The sequence below is a fragment of the Globicephala melas genome, chromosome 21 (genome assembly GCF_963455315.2).
Source record: "Globicephala melas chromosome 21, mGloMel1.2, whole genome shotgun sequence".
NCBI lineage: Eukaryota > Metazoa > Chordata > Mammalia > Artiodactyla > Delphinidae > Globicephala > Globicephala melas.
Window position 1 is genome coordinate 10,693,185 of NC_083334.1, and position 17,956 is coordinate 10,711,140.

The 17,956-nt window shown below is 46.4% G+C and overlaps 1 protein-coding gene across 7 annotated transcripts in view; it reads right to left on the reverse strand.

The window, feature by feature from the left end:
- DLGAP2 (DLG associated protein 2) overlaps positions 1–17,956 on the reverse strand; it is a 717,919-nt gene that overhangs the window by 54,450 nt on the left and 645,513 nt on the right. The window lies entirely within an intron of this gene.

The following is a 17,956-nucleotide window of genomic DNA, read 5'->3' on the forward strand; positions in this document are numbered from 1 at the left end:
ATTTGACCCCAACCTGCAATAATGTGGACACAGATAATGAGTTTATTCTTCCTTCGTATTGCAGATCACAATGGGAACATGAAATAGGATCAGGGCCCAGGCCTGTGTATAAAGATGTGTATAAATGTCAGGTTGCTAATTCTGACTCTGTATTCGGCTGAAGAATGTTCCCTTGTTTTTCAAAGTAAATTCTTGATGTAAATTGTTTTCTCTGTGCCTTACTTCTTTAGCAATGGGGCAGAAGAGAAAAAAATGGGCTCAATGAAAAGTTCTGATTAAGCAAAGCCCATTTCTTATAAAGTCATTACTTTGGGTAAAATTAATAATATGTATTTTTAGATATTAATAGAATATAATTTATATCATAACTTATAATAATAATTTTTGTTTTAAAACCAGGTGTATAACATATTCCAGCTCCTACCTTCCTTCTCTCTACTCAAAACAAAAAAACAAAGGAAAAAAAAGAAAAGAAAGGAAAGGGAATGGGAGAGAAGTGAGTGTGGAGCCAGCTCTGCCCTTGGCTCGTAAAGGGTGCAAACCCCTGCCCACGTCCTCGTCAGCCCCGCTGCTCCGGGCCGGGGTCTGCACCAGCACGGCCTTGGGTCCCTTTACGCCTCCGTGGGCCCGCAGCTGGAAGCAGGCAGGTGTGCGACCACCCACAGCGCCCACGGCCGCCACGTGGGGCGCAGGCTAGCTTGGACGTGACCTCGTCAGCCTCACCTGCACTGTGTTTAGTCCCAGGTCACCTGCAGGGGCCTAAGCATCGGCCTCGGTGGTGTGTGTGGAGGTGTGCTGCCCGGACCCTCAGGCTCTCGGCCTCATGTTTGTGTTTGCAAAAACGAAACCTTTCTGGGTTCCCCTCTCCTTCTGTTTCCTTGAATCGCTGACCTCACGCTACGATTTCTACCTGTTAGCACTTTTAGCTTCCTTCCTTCCGATAGAAGAGCTTTCCCTGCTGATTAACACCGCTCTTCACCGTTTCAACATTCTCAAATTGAAGTTCTGAGAATCTTTAAGAGAAGGGCTGTGTCTCCTTGATCTCTGTATCCAGATTTCCAGCCCACAGCCTGGCGCCGTGAGCCGGGGGCTGACTCAGAACTACAGCAAATGCCCCTTCGGTGGTGGCTGGGTGGGACCCACACACGATTCCATGTATTTGTGATTCTACGTTTCAAATACATTTTAAAAACCTCCCAACCATCTCCTTATTCCAACACAGGGTAGCCCCTTAAAGAAGAGCTTCCGCTATAGAAAGCTAAGCAGGTGGTTTTCTTTTCCAGACTCACAACAGTTAACGTTTGCTATACACTGTTATGCTGGATCCCTGCAAGCTTCTGACCCGGTACCAACCCATTCAGCGCTCGCGGGAACCCCACACGGTAGGGCCTCATTGTGCAAACAGGCAGACCGAGGCGCACCTTGCCCAGGTGCCCCCGGGGCGAACGCAGAGCTACACTCCGGGGCCGGGCAGCCTGGCTCCGAAATTCACGCTTTTAGCCCCAAGATTGCGGCTGCTGGGTCACAGGAGCAGACGGCCCAGGAGGTCTGGTCCTCTATCACCAAATGTTTTACACAGTCAAAAATAAACCCAACTGTGCCTCATTAGGGTTCATAGCACTTTCAACATTGTAATAGCTTGGCATCTTCTAATACTGCCCAGGAAGGCCAGCGAGCCTCAGGAATCCCAGACCCCAGATACATCAGGAGCTGAGACGGGGAGGAGAGTCGACGGTGGAGGGGCAGGGCTGCCGGGACCCACTGGAACCGGGGCCGGGACCCCAGGACCTGTCCCTCTCCCTCAATTCCTGACGACGGAGTTCTGCTCTTCAGAAATCCGTCTTCGGGAGTTGATACCACTCTGAAGCTCCCTTGAAGCCCCTCAGTTATTCCCTCCTACTTCGACATCCCAGTTGTCAGGCGTGGAAATACATCTTCATGTATAGACTTTCCGGTGGCTCAGAAATTCTTAAGAGGAAACCATAGAACGTTTTCTAAACTAACATGAAACATTTTTTTCCAGTTTTTTTCCCTTTCACATGATGCCCACGTTAGACAGTCATATGTGCGTAAATGAGATTGGAAACCTATTTTGGAAAGCTGAAAGAGTGAAAAGGAGTCGTATAAAAGAGGTTTCCTAGTTTTCTACTTCTTCCTTTCCCTCTGCAAACTGTGTCAGAGTGGTTTGCTGGATCACAGGCTCACAAACCTCTTCTGTGACTCCGGATCACTGTAAAAACAAATTCACGTAACAAAATACACGCCAGGCCTCTGTATTCAGCTATTCAGATCCACGTGGATATGCTTGAATATTTAGACAAAATAAACAATTCTCTTTTTGTCACCTCAGAAAAACAGTAAAGACTCTAAGTAGGTTGTATGAAGGAGAAATAAAAGAAAACAATTTTTTTCAAACTAAATGTGTTTATTCTAGATACAGAGGGCAACTTTACATCTTTATAAATGGAATCTGACTGGAATGGCGTGCATATATGACCATGTCTTCAGTGCATTACATGGAGAATGGAACATTCTAAACATCATTACAGATAGGGGTGTGAGAAAGTGTGTGTGTGTGTGTGTGATATAGATGTGTGTGTGCTACTCCTCCTACAAAATGGAAATTATTCTAATGTCTTTCAGCACACATGTCACATAAGCTTGCAATTAAGTGATTTCAGAAAAATTTTTTTTCCAGATTATTTCCATATTTAGACTAAAAGGGTCCTTTAAGCTTTAATTGCAGTCGCAGGAGATGAAGGTGTGCTTGTGCCCTAATTACACCATGCTGGGCCGGGGTGTCTGTTGGTGACAACGCAAGCGCTCAGACCCTAAAAGTGACACTGGAGGACCTGGCACTCGGGGCCTGGGGACAGCTGAGACCTTCCCGCCTCTATGGAGGCTTCTGAAACGGGTCAGGAAACAGGCTCAGAATCAGGTTCCTTCACCTGACTTGAAGGCTGGCGGGGCTCACGGAGGAATCGCTCACGTCACGTGGCTGGAAACGCATCCGGAGAGGAGGTGGCTGACGTCCGGGGTTCATTTGCAGCCCGGAGTCCGTGAACTTCCTATACTCTGCGGAGGCTGCCCTCGCGTCCTGCACTTTCCCCTCGTGCCTCGCTCGACCGTTTGCACCTGCCGCTCTGATTCTGCTCCTCTGTTCCTCACGTGTATTATTATACTGGCCAGCACCCCCTGCACGGTAAGGCCTTTGTACCTTCCCACTAAATTCTGCAGATTTCCTCGAGCGGGTGCTAGGAAAAGCGTCAGGCACGGAAGACAGCAAAGATGGAGGAATAACTGCCGGATAAAAATGCAGGGCACCCAGTTGAGTTCGAAGTTCAGAGGAACAGCAAGTACCTCTTAATATCAGTATGTTCCAAACGTGTCTCAAATGGGACATCCCTATACTAAAAAAATGCACTGTTGACCTGAAACTCAAATTTCACTGTTTGTCTTTCTTACATCTGGCAGTGCTACAACGGAGGTGTGCTCAGGGTCGTGGTGTCGGGGACGCAGACGGGAGCGTAGGTGTTCCTAATGCACAATGTCTGGGAGTTCGGTAGAAACGTCTTAGGACACACCTGGGGGAGCTGACGGTGGGGGGCTGCTCCGATGGGGCCCTCATTTTTCCGGGTCAGATTTTTGTCCGAACGAAACATTTCAACCGTTTGATTTTTTTGAAAAGAACAAACCTAGGTGAAGTCATCAAAAGAACATCATTTTTTCTAAAACAGAAATCAAGGAATAGAAAAATAAATACCATTACATGGTGATAAATTGAGACAAACTGATACACGTGAAATGCGCAGGTCTCATATTCAGGACTCAGGGAACGCTGACAGTTTCTTTTCTGTAACCCTCACCCACACGCTCATCGGCATTCTGGGTTGTCACTGTTCTCAAGCTGAACCATTGTACTGGAAGTGAAGTGGTGTCTCGTTAAAGTTTACTCCTCATTTCCTGGCTGACTAATGATGTGATGATTGGTTATTTGTACATCTCCTTTTGTGAAGTGACTTTTCAACTTTTGACCCCCATTTTTAATGGGGTTATTTGTCTTTATAGCTTTGTTTTGTGGGAGTTTTTATGCATTCTGTATTCAAATCCTTTGTCAGATATGCATTTTAAACGTTTTCCTTCACTTTGTGGCTTGCCTTGTCCCCTTCTTATTGGAGTCTCTTGGTGGGCAGAAGTTTTAAATTGTGATGGTTAGACTCACTCTTCTGTCACATTGATATATTCTGTCTTTTTGAGTTTTCCTTACCCTGAGAGATTTCACCTCCCGCGGGACAACTGGAAATGCCTGGAGATATTCTGCTGTCGCAACTTGGGGGGCAGGGTGCTGGGCAGAGGCAGAGATGCTACCAAAACTCTATGGTGCACAGATAGTCGTCAACTGAAAAGAGTCGTCTGGCCCCAAATATCACTAGTGCTGAGGTTGAGAAGCCCCGGTCTATTCTGACACCAACAGCTCTCTGTCTTAAGGGCAGATGGTCTCCAACCCACAACAGCATCATCCGTATTCTTCTCAAGTGAGTGCACGTTGGGCATTCATCAAAATAGACTATATTATAAAACAAAGCTTAACAAATTTGAAAGAACAGAAATCATGCAAAGTATGTTCGTGGACCAAAATAAATTAAACTAGAAATCAATAACAGAAAGATTTCTGGAAAATGCCCAAATATTTGAAAGTTAGGTCTGCAGTGACTCAATTTCGATATGAAAACAGGTTCTGAAAAGCGACCTGTTTGGTCCATCGGATTAGACTATTTGATGTCCATGTGATGAGTATTTGTTCATCTTTATTAGCAAGGATTGAAAGATGAGCAGATGATCAAGACTCCTACATCTTTTGGTCAGACTATGTATTTTGGCAGAGTATGTGAAGAAGAGACTCAGTTTCTAAATGAAGGAACTCTACCTTTTCTCCGTCATGCTGAAAAGCTGATATATAATACTATGTAGGTAATATTCCTCCCCTTAACTATGCCTTCCTTGTAGTTACTTCCTTGTAGTAACCCCCATTTTTAATGGGGTTATTTGTCTGAAAGAGATAATATCTTTTGAGGAACTTTGGCGTGGATTTGGTTTCGGTTGTTTTAAGGATTAATCAATGAAATGCCTTTATCAACTTTGCAAACTTTTTTTTAATATATGAATAAAACAGACCCAGGAGCTGGATCTCCTGCTATACTCACATGCCTGCTATCTATCAACTAAAGCTATCATTACTGTCTTGGACAAAGTGGCAAAAGATAAAATAAAATCTTTATGTGAATTAGTCAGTAGGGTCTGACACATGCTAACAATGTTGCTGACTAGCATAGCACCTCAGTATGTCAGCACCTTAGTACAATAAATTTCAATCAGTCGACCATAAAGTGAGTGTTTCAACTAGAAAAAACAAAGACAAAACAAAACAACATCAGTCTTCTGAATTGGTTCAAAGAGGAAGTCTCAATGGAAATTTAAACCTGTCCTGTACAGATAAGCAAGGGGAGGGAGAAAAGCTAGAATGAACCATGTTGGATTAGATTACAGTCAGAGACATCGGTATGAATTCACGTTCGGCTTGATACAGACGCAGATGGGTAGACTAAGTAAATAATTATAGATATAAGCGTGTATACCAGCTCTGCCTGCTAAGGAAACCAGAGCACATCCAGTGCCCAGATCTTGGTTTCTAAACACCATTCTCCTGAAAGGCAACAGGGATCCTTGAAGAGGCAGCTGGTTCCCGGGCTGGAAAAAATCAGATAGTGCGAGTTGTCTAACTTCGTTCTTCTTTGTCAAGATTGTTTTGGCTCTTCCAAGGTCCTTTGCATTTTCACACACATTTTAGAACCTTCCTGTCCGTTTCTCTAAAAAGTGAGGCTGCTTTGAATGGCATCGGCTTTGACTGAGGTTGCACTGAAATGATACCTCAATCTGCGGAGAATTAACATCTTAGCAACGTTGCAGTTTCCATCACAATTTCTCTCTCCATTTGTGTTGGTCTAATTACATGTATACATGCTACACGTGCACATCTCATACATATACAGTGAATTCACAGATAAATGTCTCACACAGATATCTAGCACATACATAACACACTCCAGAGTGTACGGCTGCTTTCTGTAGCAGAGTTAGGTCTCCGGAGCTCCTACCTGGGGCGTTTTATTTTTACATTATGTGGTGGTGGTCTTTGTCATCTGTTTGGCTCACAGACGTCTCAGTCCTTTTGTTGTTGTTTGTTTAGAGAATTCGCCACTGTGACAGGCAGAGGTGGGCTCTTCTTGCAGGACTACACACGTTAACTAGTTCCTTTCTCAGACTCCCGTGGAGCCGGGGGAAGGGCACATGACCTATGCTCCTCCGATGAGATGCATTCCCCCAGACCTGGGTGAAAGCCAGGATCATGAAGCAGAGTCCACGCTAACGGCGGTATCTCGTTTACAAGGTCATGTGGCTGGGGTTCAGCCCGGGGGTGTCAAACCGAGAGGTGTCTGCACAATGGGGCTGGCAGGCACTGGCTTCACTATGGCAGTTCCCAGTGAGGCTCTTTCCCTGCTGGAGATCCTCCCTTATTTTCTCATACATGTCCTTTCTGCTTATTTAAAGAGCCCGCTGTTGAGTTTATGACCCTCTAAGCCCTCTGTGTGATGACGCAACTGTGTTTCATGGATGCCGAGTATTCCAAGTGGCAGCTGAAGCCACACGTGGATTTTTACAGAGAACAGCGTCCCCCAGGGTCCCTCTGGCTCCACTGAAAGGCTCCTCGGGTCCATTTTACTGAAAACACTGTTGATCCCAAGACCCTCTAAGGCACATATCACAAAACTGGCCTTACTACCCATATTTGTATTAGAAATTGCTGAGTGTAACCAGAATAGAAGGTATCCACTTAAACCTTTGACATTCAGCATTTCTGAGGTTTATTCTTTGAAATTCAATTTGCTAGCATCTTTCACTACAATTTATTTTTCCAAAGAGACACAAAATAGAGGTCAATATTAGTGAACTGTGTACGCAGAGTCCGTATAAACAGAGAGGAACCCAGAGGCCTGCAGACCAACATGATCAGTAAGGACCACAGCAGAACGACCTCCCTTAGGAGATGTTTTTTGGTGTCAAAATGCTCTCCCCAAATATGTTTACCCAGCAAAATGAGTCATTCATCTAACACACATTTATGGGGCGCCAAGGACAGAAACAAGATGACTGAATACTCGCCCTTGTTCTCAAGGAGCTTGCTGGGTGGCACATAAATTTTAATAAAATTCGATTTTCCAAAGGATATATTTAAAGAGACCCAATGTCTTTCGAAAAATCCTCTTCTTCTCCATTCAAATTGCCTTATAGTTCAACTTATGAAATGTATTTTAAGGAAAAGGTGGCACTATTGCTCAAAGGATTATGAACTAGATTCCACTGTAAGGAAAGCAGAGAGATTAAAAAATCAGGAAGAACGACGAGGATTCAGGAAAAGTTCCAATTATTTATCTTCCATGTTATGACACTCTAGCAGCACCAATGGATGTAAATGTATCAAGGTTCCTGAAAAAATCTGCTCTTGTTACAAAATGATGTGCCTGTAAGCCTTCAGAGATGAAAGCATAAATGGATATAAATAAGAAAATTAAAAAGGTAAAATGAGGGATACATTTTATACAAACATGTTTATATTTATACATACAGCACAATATGGTATAGAATACATTGAAAATTTACATTATTAAGAAGATGAGTTTCAGCCAGTTTAAAAACATTCTGGGAGCACAATAGCCAGGACATGGAGGCAACCTAAGTGTCCATCGACAGACGAATGGATAAAGAAGATGTGGCACACATATACAATGGAATATTACGCAGCCATAAAAAGGAATGAAACTGAGTTATTTGTAGTGAGGTGGATGGACCTAGAGTCTGTCATACAGAGTGAAGTAAGTCAGAAAGAGAAGAACAAATACTGTATGCTAACACATATATATGGAATCTAAAAAAAAAAAATGTTCTGAAGAACCTAGGGGCAGGACAGGAATAAAGACGCAGACGTAGAGAATGGACTTGAGGACATGGGGAGGGGGAAGGGTAAGCTGGGACGAAGTGAGAGAGTGGCATGGACTTATATACACTACCAAACGTAAAACAGATAGCTAGTGGGAAGCAGCCGCATAGCACAGGGAGATCAGCTCAGTGCTCTGTGACCACCTAGAGGGGTGGGATAGGGAGGGTGGGAGGGAGGGAGACGCAAGAGGGAGGAGATATGGGGATATATGTTTATGTATAACTGATTCACTTTGTTATAAAGCTGAACTAACACACCATTGTAAAGCAATTATACTCCAATAAAGAGGTTAAAAAACAGAAAACAAGCAAACAAACCAAAAAAACTGTCTGGAAGCTCCTCAAAAGGATACATCTGACGTTCCCAAATGACCCTGAAGCTCCACCCCCAGGAACGAGAGAATGAAGATAAGCGTCCATATAAAAACCTGTGCAAGAATGTTCACAGCAGAATTATTCCTAAGAGCCCCAAAGTGGAAACAACTTAAATGTTCATCAAGGGACGGATGGACAAATAAACGGTGACGTAGCCATGTGACGGAATATCATTCAGCCAGAAAAAGAGGGGAAGCACTGACGCCCACCACAAAGTGAGGAACCTTAGAAACATGCTGAGGGAAGGAAGCTGGACACACAGGGCACGTACTGTAGGATTCCACGTCCATGAAACATCCAGAACTGGCAAACCCGCGGAGACACAAAGCACATTGGTGGCTGTGGCTGGGGAGGGATCTGGGGAGTGACTGCCGGTGGGTGCGGGGCTCCTTCCGTGTGAAGACACGTCCTGACGTTGATCACAAGGACCTCTGTGAATACACTACACGCCACTGAACTGTATACGCCAAGTGGGTGAATGGCATGATCTATAAACTGTATCTTAGCAAAGCTGTTAGGAATCAGACGAGAAAAGGACAATATTTCGTTTTCTGTCACTTGTCAATTGAAGTGAAATGTATGTTCACGTGGATGATTTGGGAGGAATTTTCCAAAGGAAGCTGAGGCCCCACCCACCAGTTCACAGTGTGTTCACGGGCCCTGGGCATCACCGAGAGGGGAGGGGAGGCCCCAAGGCCGCACAGGTGACCACAAAACGGTTTCATTGTGCTCACCGCCTTTGAGGCTGTCTACGATTCTCTGGGGAAGGGACGACAACCCACTTACTTCATGAAGGCAAGGGATCCTTCCTGAGAGGGGACCCAGGCCCCAAAGGTCCCAGAGCAGGCGCTACAGATTCTGCACAAAGATCGCTACCTCCAAAGCCTGCACGTGTTACTTTAGTATGATACGTATATTTAAAAACATTTGCAATGCATTATTACAACTGTGTGATAAAATAATATTTCAGAAGAATACAAAACCGTGCAACGGTTTCTCTCCAGAGCAGAGAGCTGCCAGCTTTGGTTCTGGCGCCGTCACTGACCCAGGGCCTCAGAGCCAGCACAGGGCCTCGTGCTTTGTTTCCTCCCTTAGATGAGAGAACTTTAAGTCACGGGGCTGGGGGTGGTTGCTGAAATGGAGCAGAGCGCAAGGTCTCAGATTGCTAAGTGGAAAAATCCTACCCTGAAGCGGCATCTTAGGCAAACAAGGATGCGGAAAGTTTGTAAAGCTAATGGAAAAAGTACAGGCTGGTCTCACTAGACGGTCCGATTGGTGCAATCAGGAGAAATTCTTGCCACCATCCGCTTTCTGAGCTGTGAACAAAAAGACCTCAGGAGAATATGGAAATGGGCTTCCTTCTCCGGGCTGTGATAAACCTTCTACTCTGAAAGGACCTGCACGTCACCATCCACGTGACCAGAGACAAACGCAAAAGGAGGGCTTTCAGCTTCACCTTAACGTGCGCCCCCCAACCAAGCCCTGCAAAGAGGGAGGGGCTGCGGGCCGAGAAGAGCAGAGGTTTGCAGCCAGGGGACCTGGGTCCGGGGTCTGAATTTCCCTCTATCCACCCTCGCAGTGTGAGGCTGAGTGCGTCGCTAACGTGCTTGACCCAGACTTTCTCCCTGTGACAACGACCAGCCCAGCCCCATGCACTTCAGGGTCGTGTACGCGGTTCAGTGACTCAGGCCGCGGCAAAGGTTCAGAGAAGCTCGCTGCCGAGCCATGACCTCAATCCCACTTCTCTTACCAGGGCTTCAGAGACAGAGGCGACCGCAGTATGTACCTCGTCACACCACGAGCCCCGTACAGAGCGTCAGACTTCCCTCCGGCAGTGCTGGGCAAGGGCTCCGCTCAGCGACTATTCTCGAGACCATCGCAGGGGAACCTTCCTCTGGCCTGAGATCCTTTCATTGCTATTTACATCCGCACCTTCTTCTATGTTTGACATGGTTTTTTAAGCAAGTACAGAGCTTTTTTCTTTATTAAAATTTCTGACAGTTGCCGGTTTATATTAAAGGCTAGTGTCAGGGCAGCAGGAAAACATCCATTTAATGGTCTCAGAAGTGCTAACCTGTATCACAATCCCCTGGGGGCTTGCCAATAATGCAGATTCCTAGGCCACGTTCCCAAGATGGATTTAAGGGGGGGGGTCAGCCCCAAATCCAAATTTTAATGAACATTCTAGGTGATTCTATGTCAGGTGGTCTACGGACCAGCCCGCACTTTGAGAAACGCAGGTCTACTTGGATAGAAGAAGAGGGAACCCCACTGAGGGACCTTTTGGAGAATCTAGATGTTTATTTCATCCACAAACAATAATAAACACACTCTTGAAAAGTCTTTCCGCTGGTGCTGGGAGACGAGGTTTGTATCTGCGTGATGGGCAACCACCGAGCACTTAGAGCTGGGCTCTCAGGGCACAGTTCACTCAACCCTGCTTCCTGGAGAGAAAGCCTGAACCCACACAGATGCTGACCACCTCCGGTCAGAGTCCAGAGCGTCTGGTCACCGGTGTGGTCGTTGTTTAAACATCTCGGGCACCCCTGTGCCAACTTTGCTCTGAGCGCTGAGAGTGGTGACGTGTGACTGTGGAATCCCTGACACAGGGCAGGTGGGGATGCAGAAATGGGGCCCTGAGGTCCTTGTAGGGCGGGGAGGCAGGGTCGGGAACTCTTCTCTCGGAGGAGACTCGAGTGTAATCACTGCCCTGGAGCTCATCAAACATTAAACGGTCACATATTGACTGGTGTATCCTGCCCGGAGAACAATGAGGGAACGTGCAGCCTGGCTTAGAAGCATCCTAACCCTTTTCCAGGCCTGGTCCCTTAGACAGATAATCACCAAGACAGGACGTATTGACTGTTCAGCCCTGAGCTGGGCTCGGTGCCCCATCCGAGGGCGGGGAAACAGGACACCAGATCAGTGACGTGACGCTCATACTGATGTCATCGCCCGGCCCAACGGTTTTACCAACAGCCAGGACATCGGGGGTGTGGGTCAGACAGACCTGCGCCTTCAGGAAAGGCACTCTCGGGGCCCGTCTGAGGTGGCGTGCGGTCCAGTGACCAGCTTTCCGAGTCCCTGCTACGTAAACATTCAGAAGACGCCTACCAAATGGGACAAAACGAGCGCTGCTGGTCGGGCTAACCAACCTGTATGGCTTATAGGTAATGGCGGTCCCGTAGGGAGTTAATTCCATTAACAGGCTAACTGGTACACTGGATGAATACCTTACCATTGATTAACTTGTTACCTATGTATTTAACCACTATACCTCTTGGGTGCCACCGCACTGGGCACAGACGCGAAACACAGAACTCGCCTGCATGTGCACGGAGCTCACGCTCTCGGGGGGAAGAGACTGCACACAGACGATGATAATCGACGCTAACTGAATACCTTTGGATCGTGGTGATCAAAGAAAAGTTAGAGTCCACATTCAATGACTCCAACGTACAGTTGGCAAAAGGAAGCAAGATAATGGCAGTGTGGAAGAAAATGGAAAACCCAGAGAATTTGTGAGTGATGGGTGAAATCAGCCAGCCGTGGAAACAGCTGGCCGCCCCGGGAAGCACTGCTACGGGTCCAGCACCTGTATCGTAATCGTTTCTGGATTATCCAGCACAGTTACTGCGAGGACGGTGACTTTCTCAGAAATTCTGCTGTGTCACACCCAGAATCTGACTGTTTCTTGCTGTGGCTTTTTCTGCCCTGCTGTGGCCTCCATCACCTGAATCAGGAAGGCTGGTTACTGCAGCATGACTGGTCTCCCTGCCTCTGTCCTTGCAGCTTCTCCAGGCCAACTTCCACCCTGGAGCCAGCGTTCCTGCTGACAAAGAACTTCTCCTTGACAGGCTTCAGCTGGGCCCCTCCGAGCCCCGGCCTCCTGACTCTGCCCCCAAAGAGCCCAATTTTAGGGAGAATCCTGCCAAGTCGGAGTAGCCAGCAACCCTCACCCGATATCTGCTCACTCCCGGTTCCATTGGGGTTCCCTGTGCCCCACTCTCCTCCAGGTGAGGTCTGATCACCTGCCCGCCTGCAGGAAGAATCCTGTAAGGTGGGTTTGGCCAGAATCCCTGAGCCCTGATGTTTCCTCTTGGAGACTTTCCATCCGTGACCCCACCCTGCTCCCCGGCTGGAACCCCTGCTTGTCCTTGTGTGTTCACAGTTGAGCCTGGTCCCTCTACCCCTGTAACACCCATCGCAGTGGTGGCCACACCCACCGTGATGGCTCTGGACAAAGCTGGCCTCACCCTTCTAATCAGGGTCATGGGTGACTTTTCTCCTTAAGGCTGTTAAGACATGAATTAGATGACTTCACCTGTCTGCTCAAACCACTGGCTCCCTCTGTCCCCCAAAGTAACGCGGCAATGGATTTATGATCGTGTGGACGGTGGGGCCCCGCTAACCTGCCCTCCCACCCAACCCATCGCCTCTCGCCTCTCTGACGACGTTTCCCCTCCTGGCGACTTATTCCAGCCTCACCGGACCCTGCTTCTCCCGTGACTCTGCAGCATGCCCCGCTCCCCACCAGGAACTCAGACATCCTCTCAGAGGTCCTCATGCCAACATCTGCGCCTGGCTGTCACCTTCCCGGGAAGCCCACCCTGACCAGGCCACTTCAACTGCAACCCCCTCCCCAAGCCACCCACATACCCACACTCGCAGGTCTACCAGACCCCCAGACTCGGATCATTGTTCCCTGTGGCACTTCCCGCCTCTAATACGCGAGGCCCTTCGCTCCTTTATTACTGATTAGTTATCACGTGAATGGCGTGTCTTCCTCTGTTGCACACTAAGAACCACGAGGCCTGGGATTTCTGTCTGTTTTGTTCATTGTGTTTCTAAAGCACCTGAGCGGTGCCTGACACCTCACAGGCGCTCGGTCAGTATCTGCTTGACGGCAAATGAACAGATGCCCTGAACTGGACAGGGCAGTGCCAGCCTGCATGGGCCGTGGCCATCCCTCCCTGGCTTGGGAGGGTCTGGATGCAGCAAACACACAGCAAAGCAGGAGTGAGTCTGCAGGGCTGCTGCCTGGACCTCTGCGGATGCAGGCCTCAGGGTGTCTCCAGCCCTGGACGCTTTGGTTTTATCAGTCAGCACATTCCCCACTTTGCCTGAGCCTTTCACCTTCAGAGCTAAAGATCCTGGATCAGCCATGACCTCCAAGCAGTGATGTGTAAACGGTGGCGGAATTGCTGAAGAAAGACCCGATTTCAGTGACATTTACCAGCCACAGCATATCATTAACTACAAACAATGCTTTGCAATAATTTTGAACCTACAAAAAGTTCCAAGAATATTGCAGAATGTCTCCATACACCCTTCCCCCACCTCTCCTTAATGTTCACATCTTACATAATTGTAGTATAGTCAGAAACACCAGGAAATTGGAACTTATTAGAATTTGACCAGCTTTCCCACGAGTGATCTGTTCATGGTCCAGGATCCATCCCAGGCTGCATTTGGTTGTCCCGGCTCCTGAATCTCCTCCAACCTGTGACGACTCGCCTGTCCGCCCTTGTCTGTCATGACGGACGCTCTGGAAGAGTGTTCATCACTTATTATGTAACTATCCCCTCACCTGGGGTGTGGACTTTTTCCATCATCAGGCGGAGGTGATGCATTTCTGGTGAGAACCCCTCAGAAGCTTGCTCTGTGCATCGTATCCAGGGCGTATGATGTCTTTGCATCTCAGAGGGTTGATTGCAACCCTAATTACCTGGTTAAGTGGGGGAGGGTCCTTCTGGTTCTCCACTGTGACATTTCTACTGTTCCCTTGATAACTAATACACGTCTCGTAGGCAGATATCTTGAGGCCAAGCAGACATGAGCCTTCGCTCGCCCATCGGTCGCTCTTGCTGCGTCAGTTAACGTGGTGGTGCCGGCCCGGGCATGCTTTTCTTTCCCCTAATCCTCCTATGTTAAAAATTCTACTGCAAGAAAGCACTATCCTGCTTCCCCATCATTTATGTATTCAGTGCTTTGCAAATATTAGTATGGACTCACGGGCGCGTCTTTTGTGGATGACAATCCAATACCTTTATTATTTCTTCTGTGGCTCAAACTGTCCTAGTTTTGGCCACTGGGGCTCCTTCAGTTCAGTCTGTGTCTTTCTGACATGTCCCCACCGTGCCCACCCCTCCACCAGGCCCAGAAGGTAGAGAGAGCGGGCACTCGGCAGGTAGGCAGCACCGGGTCTGGGAGGTCTGGTCTCTTACCTGGTCACCAGGACCGCGGGGGCCACTCCTCTCCGCCACTGTAGACTCAGTGTGTCCAGGCTGGACTCAGCACCTTCCCGACGTCTGCTTCTCCTGCCAGCCTCCCCCTCTCACTGACTCACACCCCCAGCCCCGCCCAAGTCACAGCCTCGGGGGTGCGCCTGTGCCTGCTCCTGTGTCCGGCTCTGTCCCTAACATGTGTACCTCTCAACATATTTTCTCCACCCCGACTGCCATCACTAAGGCAGCCCCTGACAAGTCATCTGGATTTCCTGATAGACACCTAATTGTGTCCGCCCAGACAGACTGATCTCTCTAGAATAGAAACCTGCTAGCCTCCTTGAAATCTTCAGTGGCTCTGTATGACCTTCATTTTTTTTAAAAGAGAATTTTTAAAGAGAATTATTTTTTTTAAAGAGAATTTTAAAATTTTTAAAAATTTTTAAAGAGAATTATTAGCCTCACAAAGGAGCTGCATGGGACACAAAGTTACAGTAAAAATCATCTCTAATAACCACACATAATTGGCCCCAGCTAAAACTTCCTCATAAGCAATTCCATCCACCAAATATTATTAAGCACCTACTCTGTGTCAGGATAACGTGTTCTGTGCTCTCAGGAGACTTAGAGGGAAGTCTGGTAACGGAGACCACGTCGAATAAATAAACTCCACGTCAGCTGGTGTGCGCAGAGGACGGGGTATGTAGGGAGAACACATTCTGTTCTACCCTGCAATTGCCACCTTTGTTCCAGTATTTTCCCTATTAGCACCTGAGATTAAATACCACGGAGGCAGTTAAATACGTATTTCCATTTTTCTCACTCCATTATATTTTCTGACTCTCGATTTTATAGGTTAAATATTTGATTACCTACCACTGTATAAAATAAGAGGTACACGCTACTTAAGAAGAAAGAGTTCTTTGACTATTGCAACGTTTAATGACAAATGCTGAATTTAATAACTATTTGATACTCACTGTACAAACGTAAGAATCAATGGTAGAATCTACTACCCTGTCGTGATAGGAGATAATCACTAAATGTACCTCCATTTGAAATAAAAATAAGATTGTAACTGTACCACAAAGAGTTCATAAATGGGGTCCCAGTCAGCTAGCAATGTTTGTTGAACATTCACTGGATGACAATTACAGGGATAATAAAAAGAAATGAGCATACACTGTCATTCAATTTAATCAAGAAGTAGAGAAAAACACAGAAGATAAAAAAGAAGAATTATGACATCAACTGTGCAGGAAAATGACAGATGGAAAACTCTCAGTATGGGAACTCTGCAACAGTTGAAAGTCACCCGATATCGGGAGGGGGCCCGATGCTGAGAGGGGCATCCGTGCTGGGAAAGCCCTTGACTGTCTGGACCAGGGGTATGTTGGAGGCTCCTTTTCCAAGTACTCCTTGTGGTGTTGGACTTAGAAGTGATTTTAGAGAGACTCCAGGTAAGTAACCCTCAAATGCTCATCCCTTTCACTCCATCAAGGAAGAGGTTCCCTGGTGGCAACACCAAGCCACAACTACTCCCAATGACACGCATCTCTCCACCAGCATCTCTTACTGTAAGTCTCATGTAACATGAGCCTTGGAGACACAAAATGTGGGAATACTACTGGGAATAAATTTCATTTTATGGCTTTAAAATCCACATAAAATTATAATTCCACTTTCAGCTGAAAAGTCTCATGAAGTCACTGAGCATAAATTCATTACTATTGTAACTTTACAACGCAAGAAGATTCATTTAAATGCAGTGTTATTATTGGAGAGACAGTAATTACAGGTTACGAGGGGGCTTAGAAGACAATACAACTGATTTTCAATATCTTCTCTTCTTTTAACATTAATATACGCTTTTGGAAAAAGTTGAAAAATATTAAAAAAAATAAAATTCAGCTACAAATCCACCACCCAAAGATAACCATTACTAATATTTTAGTGACTTCCTTTTGTTTTTGGCTGTGCCACCGGTTTTCAGGATCTTAGTTTCCTCACCAGGGATTGAACCTGGTCCAGTGGCAGTGAAAGCGTGGAGTCCTAACCACTGCAGTGCCAGGAAGTTCCCTAGTGACTTCCTGTATTAGTTTTCCACTGCTGTGTCTGATGGTTCATCTTATGTATCAACTCGGCTACACTGTGGGACCCATATATTTGGTCAAACAGTATTCTAGATAGTGCTGTGATGGTTTATTTATTTATTTTTGGGGCTCCAATTAATATTTAAATTGGTGGACTTTGAGTAAGCAGATTGCCCTCCATTATGTGGGTGGGCCTCATCTAATCAGTTGAAAGTCTTAAGAGGAAAGACTGACCTCCTCGGGAAGAGAAATTGTGCCTCCAGACTGTCTTCAGACTTGAGCTACAGCCTAAATTCTTCCTTGACCCTCTAGCCTGTCAGTCTGCCCTGCAGAATTTGAACTTGCCAGCCTACACAATCATGAGAGCCAGTTCCTTACAGTTAGTCTCTCTGTCTCTGTCTCTCTACACACACACACACACACACACACACACACACACACACACACACACACACACACACACACACACACACCCTATGTTTCTGGAGAACCCTGACTAATACACTGCATAACACATTACCATAAATTCACTGGCTTAAGGCAACACTCAAGGGTTAGCTCACATCAGAACTGTAGGTCACAGTCTGGCCCATCATGACCGGGTCCTCTGCTCACGGTATCACAGACGGACACCAAGCCTCCAGCCAGACTGAGTTCTCACTGGAGGCTCTGGGAAGAATGAACATAAGTGTTTTTTTGATACATATTGCCAAATTTCGCAGTAAGAGAGATTTTAAAAACACTTTTAACCATGATAAAATGATTATTTCAAAAGCAGTTTAGCTCATCAAAACCTCACTTTTTAAACTCTGTGAAAATGATTTCTGTCATTTAAAATTAACTGTTTAGTTTTAGATGCCTAGTTAATATCCTGGCACTCTGTACACTTATTCATTTATTTACTTGATATCTTATTTACACACCCAGCCCTTAACATACACTTACTTATTGGATGACCAAATAAATGGAGAATTCATATATTAATTATCACACACCAAGGAAGACGATGATTTCAATAGACTAAATCATCTTTACTACATTCGGGAGAATTGCATATAATGTGACTTAGTAGAAGTCACTGCTGCTTCAGGTTTACTATTCGGCTTAATTTTATTTAATTTTGCACCCACATCTTACAGATTTGCCTCTCTTTGCTCTAATCTCTTTATTCAGTGCATTCTCTGGAAACAGTCAGTGCTTTGACAG